Source organism: Camellia sinensis, chromosome 4 (assembly GCF_055761805.1).
Source record: "Camellia sinensis isolate YWXY chromosome 4, ASM5576180v1, whole genome shotgun sequence".
NCBI lineage: Eukaryota > Viridiplantae > Streptophyta > Magnoliopsida > Ericales > Theaceae > Camellia > Camellia sinensis.
This window is the reverse complement of record NC_138964.1, coordinates 196,462,362-196,470,477: the sequence shown is the minus strand read 5'-3', so window position 1 is coordinate 196,470,477 and position 8,116 is coordinate 196,462,362. Positions and strand designations below refer to the sequence as shown.

At 34.7% G+C, this 8,116-nt stretch overlaps 1 long non-coding RNA gene across 1 annotated transcript; it reads left to right on the top strand.

Moving 5' to 3' along the window:
* The first annotated feature begins 4,466 nt into the window (after positions 1 to 4,466).
* LOC145823526 (uncharacterized) lies at positions 4,467 to 7,841 on the top strand. Its single transcript, XR_014365810.1, has 4 exons — positions 4,467 to 4,637; positions 5,830 to 5,943; positions 6,035 to 6,136; positions 7,657 to 7,841. It is a non-coding gene; the product is annotated as an uncharacterized LOC145823526 (long non-coding RNA).
* The last annotated feature ends 275 nt before the right edge of the window (positions 7,842 to 8,116 follow it).

The following is an 8,116-nucleotide window of genomic DNA, read 5'->3' as shown; positions in this document are numbered from 1 at the left end:
TATCTCTCTCGCTCATCTCTCTCTGTCTCTCTCTCGTTTATCTCTTTTCGCTCTTTCTTTCTCTCCCTCTCTCTTTGTCTATATCTTTTCACCTATTTTTTCATCTTCCTCTCTCTCTTCTCTTTCTCTCTCTCACTCATCACTCTTTTCTTTCTGTCTATATGTCTCTCTCTCTCTCTCTCTGTGTCTCTCACTCATCTATCTCTTCTCTCATCTCTTTTCTCTCTCTGTCTCTTTCGTTCATCTCTCTTCTCTCTATCTCTCTCATATTTCTCTGTCTCTCTCGCTCATCTCTCTTCTCTCTCTCTCTCGTTCATCTCTCTTCTCTCTATCTCTCTCTCGTTCATCTTTCTTCTCTCTCTATCTTTTTTCTGTCTCTCACTCTCTATCTTTTTGTCCCTCTCTCTCTTCTCTTTCTCTCCCACTATGTTCGCATTGCTCACTCTCTCCCTTCTGTCTTCTCTATTTACTGAGCTCCCTCTCGATTTATCTATCCACTACAAGAAAATGCACTTTTAGCGACCACTTTGTCTCTCTCTTGCTCATCACTTTGTCTTTGTCTCTCTCTCTCTCTTTCTCTCCTCTATCTGTCTCTCACTCATTTTTCTCTCTCTCACCACCCATCTCCTTTACCACCTTCACCACTACTGCAAACGCCATTCCACTACCACCATTACTACCACTGTCGCCACTTCACCTCTACGACTACCATTGCTACTACCATTGCCACCACTACCACTACTGCCACTATTACTACCATTACCTCTCATTCACCCTTGCTACTTCATCTACTCTACCACTACCACAACTTCACCACTAATCTCCTTCGCCGCCGCCACCACCACCACCACCACCACCACCACCATCATCTCTTATCCACCACCTTCACCACTATTGCCACTACTACTACCATTACCTCTCATTATTTTTTATTCCCGCCTGTTTTTGTTTTCCATTCCCGCTCTATTCTCTCTCTCTATCTCTTCTATCTGTCTCTCACTCATCTCTCTCTCTCTCACCACCCATCTTCTCTACCACCTTCACCACTACTGCAAACGTCATTCCACCACCACCACCACTACTTCCACTGTCGCCACTTCACCTCTACGACTACCATTACTACTACCATCGCCACCACTCCACTACTGCCGCTACTACTACCATTACCTCTCATTCATTCCTTCCACTCCATCTACACTACCACTACCACAACTTCACCACTAATATTTTTCGCCATCACCACCACCACCACCATCATCTCTTATCCACCACCTCCACCACTAATGTCGCTACCTTTCCTCTACCACAAAAAATTAGTTCATGATTTTTACTAACCAAAAAAAATAGGCCGTAGAAAAATATTTTTCATTGACCACAGAAAATAAACTTTTATTTTAGTGAAAAATATTTTTCATTAAAATATTACTCCTACTTCTACCAAATAAAAAATAATAATAATATCTATATTTCTATCATTTGATTTTCATACATACTTTTTGATTTTTTTCTTTTTAATCTCTATCATTTGATTTTCATACGTAAACTTTCTGATTGATTTTCCCAATAATATTAAAATATTATTAAACCCCCCAAAAAAGGCCCCAGTTCCCAATATCAATCTATACAGGGAAGAACAGGGAACACGATTCAATGGGGGAAAATGAGAAGAGAGGGAGAAGATAGAGGGTTCGAAGGGGAAGGGAAGTGTTTCAATGTCTCTCATTGGACACTTCGACGGTATGGCAAGACTGGTTCGGTGATGATAACGATCAACGGTACGTACTCATCTTATCTCTTCTCTTCTCCCTCAAAAATCTACATACCAAAACGATTGTCAAGCATAAGCTTATAATCACTCCCTTTGATGAGGCTAAGGCCGCAAATGGCAAGAACGATCTCGCGGTGGAGATGCTCGGCGCAGATGAGGTAGGGAGGGGCGTGGCCATGGGTTTGTCGAGGTTGAGGCGGTTGAGGGGAATTAAGGGTGCCTCTCTCTCTATATATATATATATATATGTGTATGTATATGACTATTTTCAGATTCTGATGATTCTTATCTCTGCTATCATTACTTTGTTCACAATTTAACTACGATTTCTCAATTCAATCTTCACCTGTTTTAGGGCTATTTGGATTCATCTTTATATCTTAATCTGTATATGCATATGTGAAATTACTATTTCAAACAATTGTGCATTTTTATTGATAAAGTTTGCCCCCTTTTTTCAAATCTTGAATAGTTTTCTTGTGTTATGAGCTAATTTCCATCTACTCTAGTGGTTTTTAGCATTCCTTTTTTAAGTATTTGGATATGGGTCAAGCAGATGGTATAGGGCTTTCTAAATTTTTATTTTATTTTTAATTTTATTTTATAGCTGCTAATATATGTTGTGCACTTGGGTCATTGTAATTAAGACATTTTGTCTGTTCTAAGCTTGTGTTTATTCTTTGGTGGGATGACGGAGTTGAAAATCTGATTAGAGGGAAAGGAAATGAGGAGAGAGAGGGGATTTAATGGATCATCTAGGTAGATAAGCTTATGGCTGTAGATAGTGGAAGTAAACATACAATTAAGAAATGGAAAGGTTAAGGGGAGTGTTTATGAGCACAGAAATGGAGGATGATAAGGCTACAAAAGGCCAAATAAAACAAGAGTCTTGGCAGGGATCCCTAAAACAAGAGTCTAGATAGGGTTGTGCCATAGGTGTTTGATTCTGCACATATCAACATTTGACATGTAACAATCCATCTCATAAGGGATAAATTTAGGGGTCTCAAGCTTTTTCATAATACAATATTGAAAAAGACCATGAGGAAGCAAGCAACTAGAGAGACAGGGAAGCTCTCATGTAGGAGAGAGTTGTCTTATGTATAGATGTATAATACTGACATAATTCCCACCTCCCGCAAGGAAAATAAAAATTTGTTTTTACTTTCAGATCAAGGTTAATTCTTCAGGTCATAGCTTGTGTTGGCTTCATACTAAACTTGCTTCATTATCCTTTCCAGTCCTAATTGAACATGTGCCAATGGATTGCATAAGTTTTTATATATGGCTGTTATTCAGATGACTTAAAAAGATTATACATTCTTTATTATATGTTCTTTTAAGCAGAATGTACAATCTATTTAAGCTTCTTAACATGTGCCTTAAGGCCACACATTAAACAAATCCTTTTTGTATTTGTAGTTCTTGACTTACCTAAGCACTTTCAGTAAATTGTACATGCATTGATTATCACTTGTTTGTGCTCTTCATCTGCATGATATACTCTCTCGTAAACACGGACATGTTCAAAATGAATTTCTGTGAGAATGAATTCTTCTGCTTTTATGAAATTAGTGGTATGTTTAATACTAACTGTGTTTATAAATAGGGGTTCTCATGAGCAGTAAGCTCAGCCAAGTCCACAGGAGATTCCTACAAATTCATGGTATCCTCTATTTGTAGTTAGCTCTCCAAGTTCTTCCTGCCCAACACACTCCTAGTAGCACCTCTTCTAGTACCTTCAGTGTACAAAGGCCTGTAGATCGGCCAGAGTCACAATCTCATGTTTCGCCTGCAGAGGCTGCTGGCATTATTGTTCTGTTAAAGGATAAGAGGTAAAGCTCATGGATCCCTAATCCATTATTATTACATTGCTAATTATTATTTTGTAATCATGATATGTATCATGTATCATTGTTATGATATATCATATTGTGTATCGTTTAGATGCATTAACATATATGAATATACTTAAAAAATAAGATTTCTAGATATGTGTCTTTGATTGCTTTTAACAGTATGTGAAATAGAGTACAATTTCCATATTAATCAGTTAGTGTGAGTTGAAACTCCAAAATTGTGAATGATGGGTTGAGAGGAGGGAAACCAAGTTTTTAATTTGTTTAATTTTTAAACCAAAGACAAAAGTAATTTTTTTAAGTTTTGGGGTTTGGTAAAAGTGACTTCTCTTTTGGAAAAATAAATTGTTACATTTTATTCTCTTGAAACTGTAATAGTCCATTGTTTTTCCCCCAAAAATTTTAGGTTCTTTTTTCTATTGACAAATTCATAGGCTTAGGTTCTTCTTTCTCTTTGTATGAATGCCTGCATCTGCTGTGTTATTTTGATTGCTTAGGGAATTTGACTTCTTAAGCTTGATGTTGTAATTGTTAAGATTATGCTTGTAGGCGTAATTACTGCTTTTTAAGATTTCCACTGTTGCGTTTTCTAAATTGTGAATTTCTTCAGATTTCAGTTGGTTCTCATTTATACCCTAAGAATCCAGTCCACCTTGGAAGTCAGCTCAACTTCAGTGTAGAAGGTTCAGTTGGTCACAACTAAAACTCACAAATCCATTCCGGAAATCTAGATCTAAAAGACAACATTGAATTAATGTTTAAAAAGCCATAATAATTGTATCTGTCAGGTGGAAATCTTAGTCTGAAATTGACGAATAATTTAAATGCCAATTTTTTTGTTTATGAAGACAAAGTGGAGCTTTAAGGTAATTGTTACTTATCCATTTTCCTTTTTATGGTAGGATTAAATGATCAAGTGTTTGGCCGTTGGTTGAGTGCTAATGAAAGTGTTATATATGTGAACATGATATCTGGAAAAGCTGAAGCCATTAGGGAAGGTACTACTCGAGGTATTGAGCAGAATATTTTTCCCTTTGCTGTTCTAGATTTTCAGTAAACTATTTTATTGGATTTCTTGTCTCTGTACTTTTTATCATGATTTGACTGGCTTGAATATAATGGTGCTGATTTACCTTGCCTGGAACTCATTTCTTCAAACAGTGATTTGTAAAAATTCAAGTGTGAAATTGCAAACAGCAGTTACAGTGTTGCAAGGGACTATTGTGTTCATTGAAATACCAAAGTATAGGAGTGCCCCATTGCCGTTAAAACATTTTGATAACTAAATCATAGAAATATAGAAAGAAAGTAGCAATGGTTAAAGGTGAATACAAACTAAATGTGTGTTTAGATTTTGAATTTGATTGTTAGAGAGAGAGAGAGAGAGAGACAGACAGAGAGAGATACGAAAACTAAGTAAAAAAATGCACTTTTTCGCACTTAAGCTTGAAAATAGGCCATCGGAGGTCAAAATCATACAACAACCACGTGACAGCCTGGGAAACACCTCAAACACCCCGGGAGGTACCAATGTATGTTGTGGAAACTTACAGAACTAGCACGGGACTCCCGGTTTGAAAATTAAGTCCAAAAATGTAATTTTTCACACTTAAGCTTGAGAATAGGCCATTGGAGGTTAAAATCATGTTACAGTCACGAGAAGGCCTGGGCAACACCTCAAACACCTCGGGAGGGACGAACGTAAGTTGTGAAAACTTACGGAACTAGCACAGGACTTCCGGTTTGAAAACGAAGTCTGAATGTGGGTCGATAGGGAACCATCCATGTCTTGATAGGTCTTACAATTTGGAAGGTAATGGCTATTGGTAATTGTGCCTCTAACCAGTGACTCATCTGTCTAATAGTAAGGTGATTAAAGGTCTAGGTTTCGGTGGTTTGTTGTCGCGGGGCCTATATTTTCCACTATAGTTCTCATTTGTTTGAGATATCTATGTAATGAGAAATGCCTCATGAAACAAGAATTCCACCATATCAGCCAACCATTGGCCCCATAGGGGTAAAAAATTGCCGGAAATTGGCCTTCTAATAGGGGGGTAGGGCACCGTTGAGGTAAAATTCCTACTCTTGTCAATGTGACAAGAATCTGTTTGGACCCACCAATTATAGAATCTACTTGATCATTTCTATATGTAGAAAACTGGGAATATCATTTTTTGAGATGATTTCTATATGTCACCGTAGGGAGGAGGATCCTCATGAGGTTTTGCAAAGAAGCAAGCGAAGTAATGGGGAAAAGAACGAAAACATCACATCAATTTCAAACGACAAAATCCAGAGGAAGGAAAATTCTGATAGGTAGTGTTCAGATTTACAGCTCTTGAAAATGCTTTGTCATTTCGCATCTCTTGGTTTAAAAACTTATTTTCATTGCTTCTATCTGTTGCAGTGAGGGACATTTTGAACATGCTTTTGAAGAGGTATCTAATAGAAGGAAAAGTCTGGTTCTCAATGAAGATCTGGAAGGACAAATTAAGGGTCAATATGAAAAGTGAGTGTCATTTCATGCATATGTTTTATGTTGCAAATATTTGATCATTAATTACCATTGTAATTATAACATATACATTTTAATCATGATAGAATTTAAACATATCAAGTTGCATTTTCAATTATTTGACTTGTATTATCGAAGTGATTGAGTCGTTGCTCTTTGAAATTCTAGATGTACTCTCCATTATGTTGGTAGCATTAGCAATGATTAATTCCTAAAAATGAAGTGGTTATATATATATTTTTTTTATGATTGTGCTTCAGCTGAACACTCACTGCCCAGTTAATTTCATGAATTTGTGTCTGTTAGTCTGTGTCTGTTTACATTCAAACTGAATCTGTGTCTGTTTACATTCAAACTGAATCTGTTTACATTCAATCTGTTTAATTGAATCTGTGACTGTATTTTATATTTTATTAATATTTTATTAATCTGAATCTGTTTAAAAGAATTCAATATTTTATTAAAAAGGTCCAAAATAAAGATTGACAAAATAGGAGAAAAAAAGGTTTAGAAATGGACTATAATTGCTATAATTGCTTTAATTTTGCTCTGTTATGTTATTTGTTTATTTTTCACTTTTGTTCCACAAGTTTGGTCATAAAAGAGAGATCTTCATTTTACAATTTCGACTAGTGTTTTTGGTGTCTTGTATCAAATAAAATGAACTTGAGATTTCAATGACATTGTTTGGTATTGTTTGGTTTTGCTACTTTGGAATCTGATTTTCATAATTTTGCTTATGTTTGGTGTAATGTGGAATGAAATGGACTATAATTGCTATAATTGCTTTAATTTTGCTTATGTTTGGTGTTTCATAATTTTGTGTTTTAGGCATATATAAGGAAACTTTGTTCATAAGGTTTGATAGAACTAGAGTTTGTCATAGTTTTATGTATATCATTTCACACCTAGATTCAATTAGCAAAGATTCTGAAGAAGCAAAAAAATAGCAAGGGGAGTTTAATGTGTATTTTGCTGGGAAATAATTTGAAAGAAGTGAGTGGATCTATAAGTGACACCGAAAAAACTTGAATGGTGTAGACTGTATTGTTTTAGACTAGCACAATACATTGATCTATAAGTGAATGGATGTATACATATTACCCCTACTCTCTTTGTTGTGTCGTGCTTAGTATCTAATCTTTTATTAAATGTCTTGTTTCTCAAATAATATTGTCATTTTTTACAAGTGCATATCTTGAGTTTTAGATCACTTTTTTGTTTTATTATTAAATTATTCTAGCTTAAGAAAGTTTGAAATCATTCATGCCTTGATGATTTATTTTGGCTTCTACAAGGGTATCAATATCTTTTGTAGCTTTATACTATTTGTGTGGAGAATCAAAATAATTATGTCATTTTTGGTGGCTGTAGGGAAAGGATTGGGGCAGTTTAACAACTAGATAAATTACATTATTTTTGGTGTGATCTAAATGTAAGTTTATAAATTAATTAGTAAGTTTATTCATATGCTTCTGGCGGTTTTTAAATTAATTTATTTTTTTATTTTTCAGGTCAGAAATTTCTTGGAGAGATGCAAAATATGGTCAAAGAATTCAAGAACTTACTTTTTTCAAGTTTTTTATTTTTTATTTTTTAATGTATGTAATCACAGTTAATTTTTTTTTATTAATTTCTTTGTATATACTTTTAAACATGTAACTTTCATTTATGAAATATATGATATTATTTCATTCAATATATGGTTGTGATTCAAAATATAGTATATAGTGTGTATTACATTATTCAAATGCGCGTGCATAAATAATATTGATTATTCTTTAAATATGTAATTTTTTTTTATCACAGGTTTTATTAATTATTAATCACACTTAAAAGGTGTGATCTAAATGTTTTTAATCACACTTAAAAGGTGTGGTCTAAAGTTTTTAATCACACTTAAAAGGTGTGAACTAAAGTTTTTAATCACACTTAAAAGGTGTGATCTAAATGTTTTTAACCACACTTAAAAGG